We start from the raw sequence: 18,840 nt of genomic DNA, 5'->3' as shown, positions 1-18,840 counted from the left end.
ACATTCTTCCCTTTCTCTTGCAGGTCAAGGCATCATACAATAGAAGAGAGCAGAGCAGAACTGGTGGGAGACAAAGACGCCTGCATCTTCTGAGCCCTACGGAGGAGATGACTCTCTGATTCATGGGGCTGGTTGCAACAGAATATTGAAGATGATGGTATGTTCCTACCTTATGCCCCTTCTCAACTACTAGCTCACCCTCATGATGAGCAAGCTGCAGCATGGTGAGACCATGGACCTCTTGCTTTCCAATCCACTCCTCTTCCCCTTCTGATTTTCTGACTTCACAAACTGGAGAACTTCCACCTGCCCAGCCACAGCAGCCCCAGGAGGAGGAGAGAGAGCAACAGCATAGTACTGAGGAAGAGGCCCTATCACTTGATCTGATAATCAGATAGTGGCACTGCGTGCACTTTGGAGGCTAATATAGAGTTGGGATCAGCACATGGTAAGTCAGTGGGCATGAGTGGGCTGTGGCTACGACAGGGGGAAAGGATAGTTTGTCTACCAGCTCAGGAGGTTGAGGTTGCAATTGAATTCTGCTGCAGAGGACTCAGATGAGATCTTCGATGGGGCATCTGTGTGCATTGGCTGGTTTGCCAGCCAGCCTCCTGTTCCTGCCAAAGAGCATTGAGGAGTCTGGCTCCAAGCTGGCAGAGAACATCGTGCAGAGCTTCTGTTCTATCTTCCTCTCATGCTGCAGACCTAGAGGCAACTGCAGTCTTACCAGTTGCAGCCTTTGTGTGAACAGATCACCAATACCTGTGGCCTCCACGTGAGAATGCAGCAACACTTTCTGCCAAACCCAGGAACTTACCAAAACAACTACAGAAATACTCCGAAGTACTTCCAGAGACTTTTCAATAGCAGAGGTTATTTTAAATTACCTTACCTGCAAATTGAGTGCCTGGCCCTTTAAGGAACACTAGTGCTGGGCCCTTCTTGCAGCTGAATGTCTGATCTTTGGTGAATGACGAGCAAATTCATTGGCTGGACCTGCGTGGTCCAAATTTGGACCATTACCCAGTAGGGCTGTATGACGTCATGATATCACCATTTCATTTGCTTCTGGCACATGTAGTGGATGCCTGCGCAAGTACCCTTCTCAACATGTTATGCTGCGTGGGCTGTGCTGGAGGGGCTAGTGGCACAACACACGTCTCCAGGAGGATGTTTGGCTTTTGTAACTCAAGCTCCAGCAGTGCTACTAATCTGAATTTTGTACCCTCGATATGTTAGTGCTTGTTGTTTTTTTACACACTAACAAACCTCTTGTTTGGCTCTATTTTGTACATTGAAGAAAGTTAATGCAGGTTCAGCTTCAGCATGACTGATGGAAACAATTCTAAAGTCAATAAAAAATGTATTGGCAAAGCCATTTTGCATTTATTGTGATTCATGCTATGCTTTCCCAATGCAGCTGTTGCATAAATGATAACTGTGTTAGTCACAATGAATTTAGGCGTATTATTGGATGAAAATAAACTGCATCTACTCTTAAACTTCAGCTTACTGCAAAGTGTCATTAATGAGACAGGATATTTGATAGTGAATAATCTGGAGTAATAGTGCCAGATTTTTAAGTTAGAATATTTATTGATGTCCTTATTTACGCCTTCATAAAGTTGAAATTCTCAGAATTAGAAGTTAGAAAAGGGAAACACATTGTACAAAGTGTATTTTATATTCAGATTATTGTCTTTTGGTTGCTGTCAGTGCAAAACAAAAAAGGGGAAATAAAACAGGAAGGACCACATTTCTTGGGACAAAAATGAGAAGGGATTTCATTGTAATAGTATTATCAGAGATCTATTTTAAAGAAAACAGCCAGCATTTGGTTACAGAAAAATGCTGATACCATGGAATTTTTTATGTCTGATGTTTCACATAGAGCACTTGCAGCACAAGAATATTCTTGAGAATATTTCATCAAGGTAATTCATGGTATATTAGCTGTGGGTTACTGTTGGCACTAATAATTTAAAAATAATTTACAAGATTGCAACGTTAGTGGATGATGTTTTCATGATGACATATTGTTATGTTATGCTTCATAAGAATTCATAAAGTTTATAACAATAAATTCCCATAGTGAAACTTTATCATAATTAAACTTCTTTTCAAAAATCTCAGTGTAGATAGATGGCCACAAAACTCTTCTGAATATAATTGAACTGCAGTATGATAAAAATGCAACTTAATTTTGTGTATTCCACTGTAATTGGAAATCCTAGGGATAATTTTAAGTTTCAGTGATGGTGCTAAATTGTGATATTGGACTGGCTGCCAAATATACAGATTTTCATTGCCATTGTGGTCAATGGAAAGGGCAATTCCACAGACGTATAATAGGCAGCCAGTCCAATATCACCCATTTTACACCAGCACCCAAAGTTAAGTTATCCCTACTGCATACAAAATAAATGGATCTATTTCTTAAAATGGTCATAGAATCCATACAGGGTATTCTTTAAGAGTTTGCTACAATAATAATTCCAATGAATTAAGTTAATGGATTTGACGTACTAGCTAAATTTACCTCACATATAACAATAAATAACCTGTTGGATAAATTATCTTCACTTGTGTTTCTGTGATGTGTTGTTTATAATTTTAGCCTTTTGAACCAGTGCCCTATGAGGTCATTCCTGCTGCATTCAGTAACAATGAGTCCCAGAACATGCTGTCAAGTTGTAATTCTTTGCTTGTGATGTGGAATTCATAGTCATAGGAGGTTACAATATATCATTAGTTTCTTTTGATTAATATGGTATATTGTTTCAGTTTGGGCTTTTTGAGCACCACGGGGAAAAAATTGGATAAGGCCCAAAAATGAATGCAGTGATCTCAATGTGAGATTAACCCACACCCGTTCCTTCCAATAGAAGCAGCAGGCAAACTTCATGCTGCCTACTAATTTAAATGATAGCAGCATGCAGCCCAATGCTAAATGTGCTGTTGAGTGGCTGCATGCCTCAGTAGGGGGCCCAAGTTCATGTGAGGCTAAAACCACTTAAAACTCTCCAGCACTTCTTTAAGCCAGTCTGTACCTCTTAAAGGGGACGTGTATTGTGGCCTCGGTAGGTGCTGGAAGTGGCTGGGGAAGGGTGTCTGATCTACAAGAAGAGTAAATACGGTGCAACCGGGCAGAGAGCGTGCTGCAGGGTTTTCAGACGCAGCACTGCAGGCTTGGAGGTGCAGGAGGTAAACAGGAGGAGAGAGGTCCTCCATCAACAGGGGCACCAGCAGACCCTCCAGACAGAGATTTTGTAGGCAGTGGGAACAGCTAGCTGTTGTGGTCAACACCAGCAGTCTAGCTCTGAGGACTTGGACACAGTGCCAAAAGAAGTTCAATGACAAGTAGTCAAGATCAGTGAATGCATCTTAAAATGCAATTCACTTACAACCGGACCACATACCTAATCCTCTCTCTCACATCCCACATCCTCTTCTGATTTACAAGCTGCAGATGGTGTCAGCATGAATCTCTTGCTTTCCCCCCATCCCCTCACTACAACCTTATCCTTGTGCCTTTCTTCTTTCAGATAACCCAGAACTGCCACCTGGCTTGTGTAGTACAATGTACATAAGCTGTTGCTGAAAAGATTATGTATATAGATCTTAAGCATCATCACAGGATGTGATGTCACAAGTCTGCACCTTGTGCTGCTCAGTGTTCATGTAGATACCCTAGTAAGAAGACCCTTGTAAATAAACTCCTATAACTTTGACCCAGAGCCTACTTTCCTCGTTCAATATAGCACACTGACAAGATAGTACAGCTATTGGTACAGGAATATGATGCGCAAGAGGAACAAGAGAGACTGATAATGATGAAACACTGTCACTTCATCTCATGCTTGCATCCACTAGCTCAGATATTGGCACTGTACATACTTTAGTGGGTAGCATAGAGGCAGGATCAGAACTTACCGAGGCAGCAGGCCTGCAGTAAGGGAAAGGGGAAAGGGTAGCACAGGCGCCAGTCTGCTGAAGGTTGAGATACCACACCTGTTCTGCTGCAGAGAACTCTGACAAGAACTTTGATGTGTGGAGTGTATGGAAAAAAGCTGATTGGTATGCACAATGAAATGCTTGGTGCATTGGCATGCCTGCCAGAAAGCCTGCAGTCAATGGAGGAGTCTGGCACCAACTTGGCACAGGGTTTTGCACAGAGCTTGGAGCCCATCCTTTCCAGCATGGAAGTGGTGGCTAACTTGATGTGAACACTTGCAGACCTAACTGTGATGCAGCATCTGATGGCCGAAACAGAAGCCATTCAAAGTTTCAGTGCTGCAGTGCAAGCTCAGACTGCGGGCATGAAATCTCAGTTTGTTGCCATGGAGGCTCAGACTGCTGCTTGTGGATGCCAGTGCTCAAAGTGGATTGCTGGTCTCATAGACATCCTCCAACAGATTTGCAATCAAAATGGCACCCGGTCACCTGAAACTATGGGCGATACAAAGACAAATTTTGCAGCCTTTTTCTTTTTTCAATGGTTGTAGTAGACTCCCCTCAACTGAGCCTCGGCTCTTGGGAACTGGGAATGTGAGACTTAGGTTACATATCCCATAGATAATAATTATCCTATTGTGTGGAAATTTGCATACTTCAATATTTTTCGTATTCTCAATACTTGTCCTTCTCTTGAAAGGTAAATTATATCACACTCAGGATTTGATTGCTATGGGCTAATTTATTCATGCTTAAACGGGTTACACAAACAAATATATTAAGCAAATACTGTACAACACAATAATTCTAGGTAAGTTCTGCAAACAAGGGCTTAATTTAAAAAAGCAAAATTATGCAGATGCTGAAAATCTGAAATGTTTCAGGTTGTTGACCATTCATCAGGGTGATTGACCTGAAATGTTAAATCTGTTTCTCTCTCCACAAATGTTGCCAGATCTGCTGAGTATTTCCAGCATTTTCTGTTTATATTAAGGTGTTAATTTACCCATTTCAAGCTTTAAACATTAATTTGAATAACATAGTCCAGCAAATATTGCTTCTAAATTTTCTTAGTTTCTTAGTAGTGTCTTGTGTTAAAATAAATGATCCTTTTTTTTGTTTGTTGATAAATAGAATGTGGTCTTCAAGTAAATCTTTCAGGTTGCACGTGAATATATGCCCCCAGTTTATATACTCCACACTAAAACCTTTCACCACCACTGCGAACTTCAGATGCAAGATAGATTCCAGATGGTAAGGTCCTGTCTCATGCTAGTCAGGAATCTAGGGGTAAGTTTCTATCCTTATCAATACCAGTACAGAGCTTCATGCATCCTAAGGCTAAAGATGAAATGCATCTCAAGGATGGTAGTCAGGTGGCCTAGGCACAATTTCAGGGAAATTTTTCAATAAAATGCTGCTCATTATTGTGCTCTATTTCTAGTGGAAAGAGTGCAAATGTTCCCATGGGCCAATGTTGCTAATCTTAAATAATATTAGACATAATTTCCATAGTCTAATATCTGCATCTTTCACCAATGTGGAATTTAACTTAGTTGGGTATTCAGTTGCTTAACATTTATCAAAAGTGCATGAACTTACATCAACATCTAACTTTACTCTTCATCAGGATAGATATCTTCTTCATTTTCCTGTCAAATCATAAAGTTAAAAACAAACTTAGATTTTTTTGCTGTTTAAATGTTTTTGAAGAAATTGGCCGGTGCCTCCAGATCGAACTGTCGAATATAACAGCGCTAGAGAACTCATTGAAGACTGATATCAATTAATTATTGCTTTGAATAAGGGTCACACCTTTGTTCAAAAACTCTTAAATGATATATCAGATCAAATTGGAGAGCATTCCATTAGAGATATCCATAACAGAAGGAATGAAGCGAATGAACAAAATCTTTGGCATGGACTCCAATTAGGTAACAAGTACTGAATATTCAGCTTAGAATTCCACCTCACATAACATAATATATCAATATCTACAAACAGAATTCAGTAATACTCCTAAACTCCAGTGTGGACTAATACCTTAGAATGCTGCAACACTTCTTACTGACCCACTACAGACATATTTCCGCCCTGTGCACCATGTTCATTGTCATGACAAAAAAAATACAAAACTTTGAAAATGAGAGTTCAGGGGCAAGAGCAGCATTTAGGCTGTAACACAAAGAATAATTAATTGTGAAAGGTATGAAAACAGTTCCGCAGCAACACTATGCGTAGCAGAATGTGTGAGGGCTAAATTAAAATTATAGCATGTAGCACATACCTCATACAAACTCCATAAATTCATTCACCCGACTGGATGAACCCTAGAGAGACTGTGGCCAAAATCCTCCTGCACATATTCTGATTATCTTCCTACAATTAGCCAGTCTGGAATAGTGGTCCAGGAAGGCACAAGAACCACGAATGGCCTTACCATCACAGATGAATTGGTGCCATGCCTGCTGAGCTCACTTGTTTTCAGATGATGGTTCAATAAGGTGCCTCACAGAATGCTTGGTATAACAGTTCAGGCTAATAGTAGGTGGAAATATAGCAGGATGTATTTTTACGGACAGATAAGAGATGATAGGGATGGCTCCTCCTTTTTCACCTCTCGACTGTCTGAAGACAGTGCGTTTAAAAAAATGTGTTTTAACCCCTCATAGAGAGTCACAGCACTGAAACAGGCCCTTTGGCCCACCGAGTCTGTGCTGACCATTAACCACCCATTTATATTAATCCTACATTAATCCCATATGTCCTACCACATCCCCACCATTCTCCTACCACTTACCTACACTAGGGGAAATTTACAATGGCCAATTTACCTATCAACCTGCAAGTCTTTGGCTGTGGGAGGAAACTAGAGCACTCAGCGGAAACCCATGTGGTCACAGGGAGAACTTGCAAGCTCCACACAGGCAGTACCCAGAACCGAACGTGGGTCGCTTGAGCTGTGAGGCTGCGGTGCTAGCTACTGTGTCACTGTGCTGCCTTTAAGTGCTTTAATTATCAGGAACAAACAAATTACAGGTTTTCTCATAAGTTTTAAAAGAAAGATAAATGTTTATTGTTCAACACCCAAATGTACGCAACTACACCACTCTCACATTCATGCAGATACACACACACTCAAGAATAGACTGTGATTATAAAGGTTGCATACTTTTAGGTCTTATGATTTCAATGTGATTACACTTGCTTTTTCCCAGGGTGAAGACTTAAAATGATGCAGGCATGTAATCCTTGTTTATTCACTGAAGAAAAGCTCTGGAGGTTTAGGAGGACGGATTCACTGTTATTTTATGATCGCAGTAGCAGATTTATTTTGTTATATTCTAGTCACGGTTCAATAGCAAAGCTGTGATATGGTTCCTCAGTTGCAAAGTTCAAGGTCAACTCCAGTCTCTGCCTACATGTGGCTTGGTGATCTCTTAGGCAGGGTCATTTTTCTTTGTTGGCATAGATGTTTCTGTCTGTTTGCCCAGAATATGTTTTATTAAAGCCTCTTGTCAGAAATCTAGTTTCTGTCATATGACCAGAGCATCTCTTTCCATTGGCATCATAAATTGCTTCTGATGGTTAGGCAATTGTCAGACAATGAAGTCCAGGTATCTCTCATCTATATACCATTTGGATAAAAATAGAGCTTTTCACACCCATTCTCTGGATTTCAAGTTTGGAGTTGATGAGTCTGCAGTAGTATTGTGAACCCATTTTTTAATTAGTTAGAGAAATGCTGCCATTACCACAGGAAGGGTCATTTGCATTTTAATGACTTCTCAAAGATATGTCCTGAAAGGTTGTTTGCAATTTAATGACTTTGCCAAGATTGTCCAGATATGAAAATTAGCTCAGGGTTCTTGCAGTTCCATGTATATTGACAGAAAAGAAAAGGCCATCTGACTTCTCAACTCCATATTGTTTTACAGGAAAGTGTCTGCTTTGGGTTTTACCTCATAAGTTCACACTTACAGTTCATAAGTTTATATTGTGTGAGTGTGATAGAATAGAAAGTTGATTGATGAATAGGAAGTAAAAGATTAGTTTCAATGGGTGTTGTTTTTATTGGACAAGTGTTAGAAGTCATATACTCTAGTATGCATTGCTTGTCCTACTTTTTTCAATTTTCAGATGATTCAGATTTGGGCATAGGGAATACAATAACAAAAGTTTCTGCTAACATAAAAGTTGGGGAATTGGCAAGCAACTAGAAGGACTGTAAAAGTCTCCAGGGTGATAAGCTTTGCCAGCAAGAGTGATTGATGGAGAAACCATTGTATCATTTACTTGATGAACAGATAAATATTTAAAGCTTTGGGAAGTGGAAAAGAAATAAGATTAGTTTTGAATAACTTTAGATAAGAACTGGCATGGGCAGTTATACACCTGTATGGTTCATTAGGAATAAGGGACACCTGTAGCCAGTAGACTAGCACAAACCTCACTGCTAGCTGAAGGAAATTGCATACTCTGACGGTGGTGGAGTACTGTCCTCCCCACAGCTAGGGACAAGCATGGACTCTCATTGCCTCAGAAGATAATTAATATAGGAGATTTTAAAAGCAAAATGGAAATTACTTTTAAAAACTTTTCTCTCTGTCTCTTTTATCTCTCTCCCTTAATCCCATCGTTATTTCCCAATCATTATTTTGCTTGACTCAGTGAGGATTCTTCAATCTGATTGGTGGATGAGCCTCGCTGTTGCTTGTCCTGCAAATAGACGTCACAGATTCTCTGTAGAGGGTGCCACGCTTAAACAGACATTGGATTAGAGAAAGTCTGTACTCTAAACCCCAACAAAACTGACACAAATTTTCAAATCCTCTCTGGCCACAGGAGAAGTGCCAGAGGACTGGAGAACAGCGAATGTGGTACCATTATTCAAGAAGGGTAATAGGGATAAACCAGGTAATTACAGGCCAGTGAGTCTAATATCAGTGGTAGGGAAATTATTGGAAGAAATTCTGAGGGACAGGATTCATCTCCACTTGGAGAGGCAGGGATTAATCAAGGATAGCCAGCATGGCTTTGTCAGGGGGAGATCATGTCTAACAAATTTGATTGAATTTTTCGAGGAGGTGACTAGATGAGGGGAAAGCAGTTGATATAGCCTACATGGACTACAGTATTGCTTTTGATAAGGTCCCGCATGAGAGATTGATCAGGAAGGTAAGAGCCCATAGGATCCAGGGCAATTTGGCAAATTGGTTGCAAAATTGGCTTAGTGGCAGGAGGCAGAGGTTATGGTCGAGGGTTGTTTTTGTGATTGGAAGCCTGTAACCAGTGGTGTACTACAGGGATCAGTGCTGGGACCCTTGCTGTTTGTAGTGTACATTAATGATTTAGACGTGAATATAGGAGGCATGATCAGTAAGTTCGCAGATGACATGAAAATTGGTGGTGCCATAAATAGTGAGGAGGAAAGCCTTAGATTACAGGACAATATAGATGGGCTGGTAAGATGGGCAGAGCAGTGGCAAATGGAATTTAATCCTGAGAAGTGTGAGGTGATGCATTTTGGGAGGACTAACAAGGCAAGGGAATATACAATGGATGATAGGACCCTAGGAAGTACAGAGGGTCAGAGGGACCTTGGTGTACTTGTTCATAGATCACTGAAAGCAGCAGCACAGGTAGATAAGGTGGTCATGAAGGCATATGGGATAGTTGCCTTTATTAGCCGAGGCATAGTATATAAGAACAGGGAGGTTATGATGGAGCTGTATAAAACGCTAGTTTGGCCACAGCTGGAGTACTGTGTATAGTTCTGGGCACCACGCTATAGGAAGGATGTGATTGCACTGGAGAGGGTACAGAGGAGATTCACCAGGATATTGCCCGGGCTGGAGTATTTCAGCTATGAAGAGAGACTGGATAGACTAGGTTTGTTTTCCTTTTAGAGCAGAGAAGGCTGAGGGAGGACCTGATTGAGGTATACAAAATTATGAGGGGCATAGATAGGGTAGATAGGAAAAAACTTTTTCCCTTAGCGGAGGTGTTAATAACCAGGGGGCATAGAATTAAAGTTAGGGGCAGGAGGTTTAGAGGGGATTTGAGGAAATTTTTTTTCACCCAGAAGGTGGTTGGAATCTGGAGGGGTGGTAGAGGCCGGAACCCTCACAACATTTAAGAAGTATTTAGATGAGCACTTGAAGTGCCACAGCCTACAAGGCTATGGGCCTTGCTGGAAAATGGGATAAGAATAGATAGGTTCTTATGGCTCGCATGGACACGATGGGCCGAAGGGCCTGTTTCTGAGCTGTATAACTCTATGGCTCTAACTTTTTGGGCAGCTGTCAGCAAGATTAAAGGTAAGTGCTTTTCCTTTGCTGCTAATCACAAAATGAAGGCCCCTATGTTTGCACACGAGTACCTTCCACTGGATCTCATAGATCAAAATCAAGAACAGGGACCCAGAATGACTTTCCTCTATCAATATGTTCTGTGATGGGCAATTGATTGAGATAAGTCTCTGTGTTACTTTGGTGTTAAGGTGTGCTCTCATGCCCTTTGTAAATGCCATTGGGAAGCCTTCTGAGTGCAGGTCTTTGTGATGTTCTCCTCCAGGTAGCTCTTGCTCCTACAAAGCTGAAGGCCAACCTGAGCAACATCAAAGACCCTCCCTGTATGGCAATGGTGTGAATGGCACAGCAGGTGACAACTATTTGTGACATATAATCTGGAGCATACTGTAGAGGCTATCCGTACCTGTATAGGAAGTGAAAGCATGTCTCTAAAACACCAATTGTTCCCTTGATTATAAATTTTGAGTGTTCCTCTGCAGCTCTTCAGGTCACTATAAGTAGGGTCATTATCCCTGGGAGCAGTGGGTAGGATTTTTCACCTAGAAGCTATCCATTGTTCAAATTTCTTTCCTTGAAGAGGACTGCTGAAATTTTGAAGCTGTGTTTCAATGGTAACCCTCTCGTTTCTCAGGCAGAATTTTGTGGGTTCATGTCCCATTCAAGAGATTTGAGCACATAATCCAGGCTAACACTTCACTGAGGGAATATTGCACTGTTGAAGATACCGTATTTTGGACGAGATGTTAAACCAAAGCTCCATCTGCCCTCTCAAGTGGATGTAAAAGATCCCGTGACATGATTCAAAGAAGAGCAGGGGAGTTTTCCGAGGTGACCTGGCAAATATTTATCCCTCAAGCAGCATCACTAAAAACAGATTATCTGATTATTATCACATTGCTGTTCGTGGGAGTTTACTGTGCAAAAATTGGTTGCTGCATTTCCTACATTACTACATTGACTACAATTTAAAATATTTAATTGAAGTGCTTTGGGATGTTCTGAGGTCATGGCAGGTCCTATTTAAGTGCAAGTTCCATCTTTATTTACATCATGTAACTTCCAAGATATCTGGTGTTGACATGAAGGATAATATGCATGTTGTCACATAATCTGTAAATTGAGTGAGTGGAAACCTTTCCTGTTGAGGTAGGTGAGGGTTTTTTCTGAAAAAGCTCACAGAGTCATACAGATACAAACAGATTGCACTATGGACCTTGGAAAAGCCAGCAACTCCATAAAACTGGATAGATCTATTTGGCTGCTGCTTTGCTGTGATACTATAAGTGATCCTGAGTGGTGTGAAACAGGGCTGTGTTCTCGCACCCACACTTTTTGGGATTTTCTTCTCCCTGCTGCTTTCACATGCGTTCAAATCCTCTGAAGAAGGAATTTTCCTCCACACAAGATCAGGGGGCAGGTTGTTCAACCTTGCCCGTCTAAGAGCGAAGTCCAAAGTACGGAAAGTCCTCATCAGAGAACTCCTCTTTGCTGACGATGCTGCTTTAACATCTCACACTGAAGAATGCCTGCAGAGTCTCATCGACAGGTTTGCGTCTGCCTGCAATGAATTTGGCCTAACCATCAGCCTCAAGAAAACGAACATCATGGGGCAGGATGTCAGAAATGCTCCATCCATCAATATTGGCGACCACGCTCTGGAAGTGGTTCAAGAGTTCACCTACCTAGGCTCAACTATCACCAGTAACCTGTCTCTAGATGCAGAAATCAACAAGCGCATGGGTAAGGCTTCCACTGCTATGTTCAGACTGGCCAAGAGAGTGTGGGAAAATGGCGCATTGACACGGAACACAAAAGTCCGAGTGTATCAGGCCTGTGTCCTCAGTACCTTGCTCTACGGCAGCGAGGCCTGGACAACGTATGCCAGCCAAGAGCGACGTCTCAATTCATTCCATCTTCGCTGCCTTCGGAGAATACTTGGCATCAGGTGGCAGGACTATATCTCCAACACAGAAGTCCTTGAAGCGGCCAACATCCCCAGCTTATACACACTACTGAGTCAGCGGCGCTTGAGATGGCTTGGCCATGTGAGCCGCATGGAAGATGGCAGGATCCCCAAAGACACATTGTACAGCGAGCTCGCCACTGGTATCAGACCCACCGGCCGTCCATGTCTCCGTTATAAAGACGTCTGCAAACGCGACATGAAATCGTGTGACATTGATCACAAGTCGTGGGAGTCAGTTGCCAGCATTCGCCAGAGCTGGCGGGCAGCCATAAAGACAGGGCTAAATTGTGGCGAGTCGAAGAGACTTAGTAGTTGGCAGGAAAAAAGACAGAGGCGCAAGGGGAGAGCCAACTGTGCAACAGCCCCAACAAACAAATTTCTCTGCAGCACCTGTGGAAGAGCCTGTCACTCCAGAATTGGCCTTTATAGCCACTCCAGGCGCTGCTTCACAAACCACTGACCACCTCCAGGCGCGTATCCATTGTCTCTCGAGATAAGGAGGCCCAAAAGAATAAGTGATGAATTTCTTAGCTCCCCTGTTAAGTGTATCAGTCACCTAATGAATGCAGGCCCATATTGCAGCCAGGCTGATAATACAGAGATATCCAGTGGCTGCTTGAAATGAATCTGCGTCATAATCTTATGTGTAATGACCACCTTCATAGCCACAGAGTGAGCAGTGCAACTCGATAAGCATGGCTGCACACCTTTTGAGGAACCCGCCTGATTTTCATTCCATTGAAATTGCCTTGCAAAGGAGAAGTTGCAAGACACCGCTCCCTCTGTTTTCTAGAATACAATAATTAATATACTCTGATCTGCTTTTAATTCCCCATCCTTGTTTCCTAACGGTTCTAGATAACCCACTACAGCACAGTCAAAGCTACTACCCTATATGGATCATGATCATGGGTTATACCATGATACTACTTAACCCCATGCTAATTGCCACCTACACATGGATGAACCAATGACATAAAAGAAAGACATTTTTCAATATCAATTTTATTAGTGACAAATGATACATGCAAAATAAAAATCTTAGTTGATTCTGATGAAATAGAATCTGGAACAAATAGGCAAATCAGTGCCTTTCTTGACAATACCCAACTTTAGATTAGTATCTGAACATGCACATACTGATGTCAGGCACTGGGCTGTATCTGCAGTCACATTTTGCGAAAAACTGTTAGTGCTGCCATTTGAACAGTTATGTCTCAGCTGTTTTGCAGAGTACTCATTTTCCAAGCAGGATTCAAGCCTATTTCTGTCAAACAGAAAACATTTGACACTCTCTACTCTGGGGTTAAAAATGCAGTCTGGACAGTAGAGTCAAGACCGTGATTCTTAAGGTGCTGTGTGAACCTGCAGAACATATTTTCACAATGTTCCCAGTACATAGTGCATGGTGTGCTGGGAATATACAACAGCTATGCGGTGGGTTATTTAGTGCCAGCACTCTTCAGAGTTCCTGGTAACCTTGAAGTGGTGCTGCTCCTGAGATGGGAAATAGCTCCCGCAAGGACAAAAGTCACCACTGAAGCTGCAGTTGTGGCGATCCTGTCCCAGGAAGTATAGCCCTTTCTGATGGTGAATGCAATGTAATCTCACAGAACCTTGCTGGAAGCTTGGTACAGCATCACAAAGAATAGTGACTAGCAACTGTTCACCTATCAGCCCAGGATGTTCATGCATTTGCTGCCCACTTTGTATTGCCCTGTGCCCCATGAAATGTGACAAAGTGCAAAGAGCAAATGTGCAGCCCTTACATAATGTGAGTCTCCGAGCTTGCAGCGTGTAAATAGCTTGTGTTGGCTGAATCATCATGGACAGATAGATGAATAGTTGCTAGTCATTCTTCTTTGTGATGCTATACCAAGCTTACCGCAAAGTCAAAACCTCTGGATTGCGAATCCAGCACCATAACTACTAGGCTATAACCCTCGCGCCCCTGGTGTGATGATGTAAATGTGACGGCACACCACTTAGGTCTGCCAAAATTCAAGGAGGCAGCACCTTTTAAAAAGTTGCATGCATTCTAAAGGGAAAATGGGTAGGTGGAATTTAACAGATTAAGAATGGTGATGTCAGTTTGGTTCAAAGAACAAAGAACAAAGAACAGTGCAGCACAGGAACAGGCCATTTGGCCCTCCAAGCCTGCGCCGATCTTGATGCCTGCCTAAACTAACACCTTCTGCACTTTCGGGGCCCATATCCCTCCATTCCCATGCCGCTCATAACTTTGTAAACCTCTATCATGTCGCCCCTCCACCTCCGTCGTTCCAGTGAAAACAATCCTAGTTTTTCCAACCTCTCCTCATAGTTAATGCCCTCCAGACCAGGCAACATCTTGGTAAACCTCCTCTGTACCCTCTCCAAAGCCTCCATGTCCTTCTGGTAGTGTGGCGACCAGAATTGCATGCAATATTCTAAGTGTGGCCTAACTAAGGTTCTGTACAGCTGCAACATGACTTGCCAATTTTTATACACTATGCCCCGACCGATGAAGGCAAGCATGCCGTATGCCTTCTTGACTATCTTATCCACCTGCGTTGCCACTTTCAGTGACCTGTGGACCTGTACGCCCAGATCTGTCTGCCTGTCAATACTCCTAAGGGTTCTGCCATTTACTGTATACCTCCCACCTGCATTAGACCTTCCAAAATGCATTACCTCACATTTGTCCGTATTAAACTCTATCTGCCATTTCTCCGCCCAAGTCTCCAACCGATCTATATCCTGCTGTATCCTCTGACAATCCTCGTCATTATCCGCAACTCCACCAACCTTTGTGTCGTCCGCAAACTTACTAATCAGACCAGCTACATTTGCCTCCAAATCATTTATATATACAGCAAACAGCAAAGGTCCCAGCACTGATCCCTGCGGAACACCACTAGTCACATCCCTCCATTCAGAAAAACACCCATCCGCTGATACCCTCTGTCTTCTATGACCGAGCCAGTTCTGTATCCATCTTGCCAGCTCACCTCTGATCCCGTGTGATTTCACCTTTTGTACCAGTCTGCCATGCGGGACCTTGTCAAAGGCTTTACTAAAGTCCATATAGATAACATCCACTGCCCTTCCTTCATCAATCATCTTCGTCACTTCCTCAAAAAACTCAATCAAATTAGTGGGACATGACCTCCCCTTCACAAAACCATGCTGTCTCTCGCTAATAAGTTCATTTGTTTCCAAATGGGAGTAAATCCTGTCCCGAATAATCCTCTCTAATAGTTTCCCTACCACTGACGTCAGGCTCACCGGCCTATAATTTCCTGGATTATCCTTACCACCCTTCTTAAACAAAGGAACAACATTGGCTATTCTCCAGTCCTCTGGGACCTCACCTGTAGCCAATGAGGATGCAAAGATTTCTGTCAAGGCCTCAGCAATTTCCTCCCTTGCCTCCCTCAGTATTCTAGGGTAGATCCCATCAGGCCCTGGGGACTTATCTACATTAATGCTTTGCAAGACACCCAACACCTCCTCCTTTTTGATAATGAGATGACTGAGACTATCTGCACTCCCTTCCCTAGGCTCATCATCCACCAAGTCCTTCTCCTTGGTGAATACTGATGCAAAGTACTCATTTAGCACCTCGCCCATTTCCTCTGGCTCCACACATAGATTCCCATCTCTGTCCTTGAGTGGGCCAACCCTTTCCCTGGTTACCCTCTTGCTCTTTATATACGTATAAAAAGCCTTGGGATTTTCCCTAATCCTGTTTGCCAATGACTTTTCATGACCCATTTAAGCCCTCCTAACTCCTTGCTTAAGTTCCTTCCTACTGTCTTTATATTCCTCAAGTGCTTCGTCTGTTCCTAGCCTTCCAGCCCTTACGAATGCTTCCTTTTTCTTTTTGACCAGGCTCACAATATCCCACGTTATCCAAGCTTCCAGAAACTTACCAAACTTGTCTTTCTTCCTCACAGGAACATGCTGGTCCTGGATTCTAATCAGCTGACGTTTGAAAGACTCCCACATGTCAGATGTTGATTTACCCTCAAACAGCCGCCCCCAATCTAAATTCTTCAGTTCCTGCCTAATATTGTTATAATTAGCCTTCCCCCAATTTAGCACCTTCACCCAAGGACTACTCTTATCCTTATCCACAAGTACCTTAAAACCTATGGAATTATGGTCACTGTTCCCGAAATGCTCCCCCACTGAAACTTCGACCACCTGGCCGGGCTCATTCCCCAATACCAGGTCCAGAATGGCCCCATCCATAGTTGGACTATCTACATACTGTTTCAAGAAGCCCTCTTGGATGCTCATCACAAATTCTGCCCCATCCAAGCCCCAGCACTAAGTGAGTCCCAGTCAATATAGGGGAAGTTAAAATCACCCACCACTACAACCCTGTTACCTTTACATCTTTCCAAAATCTGTCTACATATCTGCTCCTCTACCTCCCACTGGCTGTTGGGAGGCCTGTAGTAAACCCCCAAAATCGTGACTGCACCCTTCCTATTCCTGAGCTCCACCCATATTGCCTCGCTGCATGACCCCTCTGAGGTGTCCTCCCGCAGTACAGCTGTGATATTCTCCTTAACCAGTAATGCAACTCCCCCACCCCTTTTACATCCCCCTCTATCCCGCCTGAAGCTTCTAATGCCTGGAACATTTAGCTGCCAATCCTGCCCTTCCCTCAACCAAGTCTCTGTCATAGCAACAACATCGTATTTCCAAGTACTAATCCAAGCTCTAAGTTCATCTGCCTTACCTGTTATACTTCTCGCATTGAAACAAATGCACTTCAGACCACCAGTCCCGCTGTGCTCAGCAACATCTCCCTGCCTGCTCTTCCTCTTACTCCTACTGACCTTATTTATTATGTCCTCCTCATTTATTTCACTAGCTGGCCTGCTGCTCTGGTTCCCACCCCCCGCCACACTAGTTTAAACCCTCCCGAGTGACGCTAGCAAATCTTGCAGCCAGGATATTAGTGCCCCTCCAGTTTAGATGCAACCCGTCCTTCTTGTACAGGTCCCATCTGTCCCTGAAAAGAGCCCAATGGTCCAGATATCTGAAACCCTCCCTTCTACACCAGCTGCTCAGCCACGTGTTTAGCTGCACTATCTTCCTATTTCTAGCCTCACTGGCACATGGCACAGGGAGTAATCCAGAGATTACAACCCTAGAGGTCCTGTTTTTTAACTTACTACTTAACTCCCAAAATCCCCGTGCAGGACCTCATCACTCTTCCTGCCGATGTCATTGGTACCATATGGCAATAATATCCCTCCTAAGGTAAGAGGACCAAAACTGCACACAGTACTCCAGGTGCGGTCTAACCCCAAAGATCTATACAATTGAAGCAATACTCCTGTACTCAAATTCTCTTGCGATAAAGGCAAACATACCTTGCTGCACCTGCATGTTAGCTTTCAGTGGCTTATTGACAAGGACACCCAGGTCCCTTTGTACATCTACACTTTCTAATCTTTTAACATTTAAGAAATACTCTGCACATCTATTCCTCCTACCAAAGTGGATAACCTCATATTTTTCCACATTATATTCCATCTGCCACATTCTTGCTCATTCACTAAGTCTGTCCAAATCCCCTTGAAGCCACTTTGCATCTTCTTCACAACACACATTCCCACCTAGTTTTGTGTCATTCGCAAACTTGGAAATACTACATTTGGTCCCCACATCTAAATCATTGATATATATTGTGAACAGCTGGGGCCTCTGTGATACCCAACTAGTCACAGCCTGCCAATGTGAGAATGGCCCATTTATTCCTAATCTCTGCTTTCTGCCTGTTAACTAATGCTTAATCCATGCCAGGATATTACCTCCTATCTCATGTGCTTTCATTTTGCTAACCAACCTCCTTGGGGAAAGCCCTCTTGGAGTGATGTAGCACTGCAGGGGATTACAAAGATAGGGAAGAGTGAAACTATGGAGGGATGTGAAGTCAATTTTCTCTGCTTGCTAACGTTATTAGAATGAGAATTGCAGAACTAGACCAAACTATATAGGGAACCTCGCCAAAGGAAAATGTCCATGGATTATAAGTTTATAAGGAAGGGTACAGTGGCATAGTGGTTATGTTAGGGAATAGTAAGTAATCTTAAATAATGAACCAGAGAAATGAGTTCAAATCCCAACATGGAAGCTGGGGAATTTGAATACGGTTTAATTAAATGAAACTGGTATAAAAAATGGTATCATTAATAGACTATGAAACTACCAGATTGTTGTAAAGATCCATCTGGTTCACTACTGTTCTTTAGGGAAGAAAATCTGCTCTCCTACCTGGTCTGGCCTATATTTGACTCCACACCCACAGAAATGTTGACTCTTTACTATCCTCTGAAATGGCCTAGCAAGTCACTCATTCAATTAATTGTGATGAAAAACAATAATAAGAATAAAACCTGACGGATCGCCCGGTATTGTCCTAAGCATTGGAAACGACAAAGGCACATCTTGTCCGGTTGACCCTGCAAAGTTTTTCTTGCTAACATCTGGGGATGTGCCAAAATTGGGAGAGCTGGCTCAAAGATTAGTCAAGCAACAACCTGACATCGTCACACTCACTGAATCATACCTTACAGCTAATGCCCCAGACTCCTCCATCACCAT

Source organism: Heterodontus francisci, chromosome 13 (assembly GCF_036365525.1).
Source record: "Heterodontus francisci isolate sHetFra1 chromosome 13, sHetFra1.hap1, whole genome shotgun sequence".
NCBI classification, from domain to species: domain Eukaryota; kingdom Metazoa; phylum Chordata; class Chondrichthyes; order Heterodontiformes; family Heterodontidae; genus Heterodontus; species Heterodontus francisci.
The sequence above is the reverse complement of the archived record's forward strand: the minus strand, read 5'-3'. Positions refer to the sequence as shown.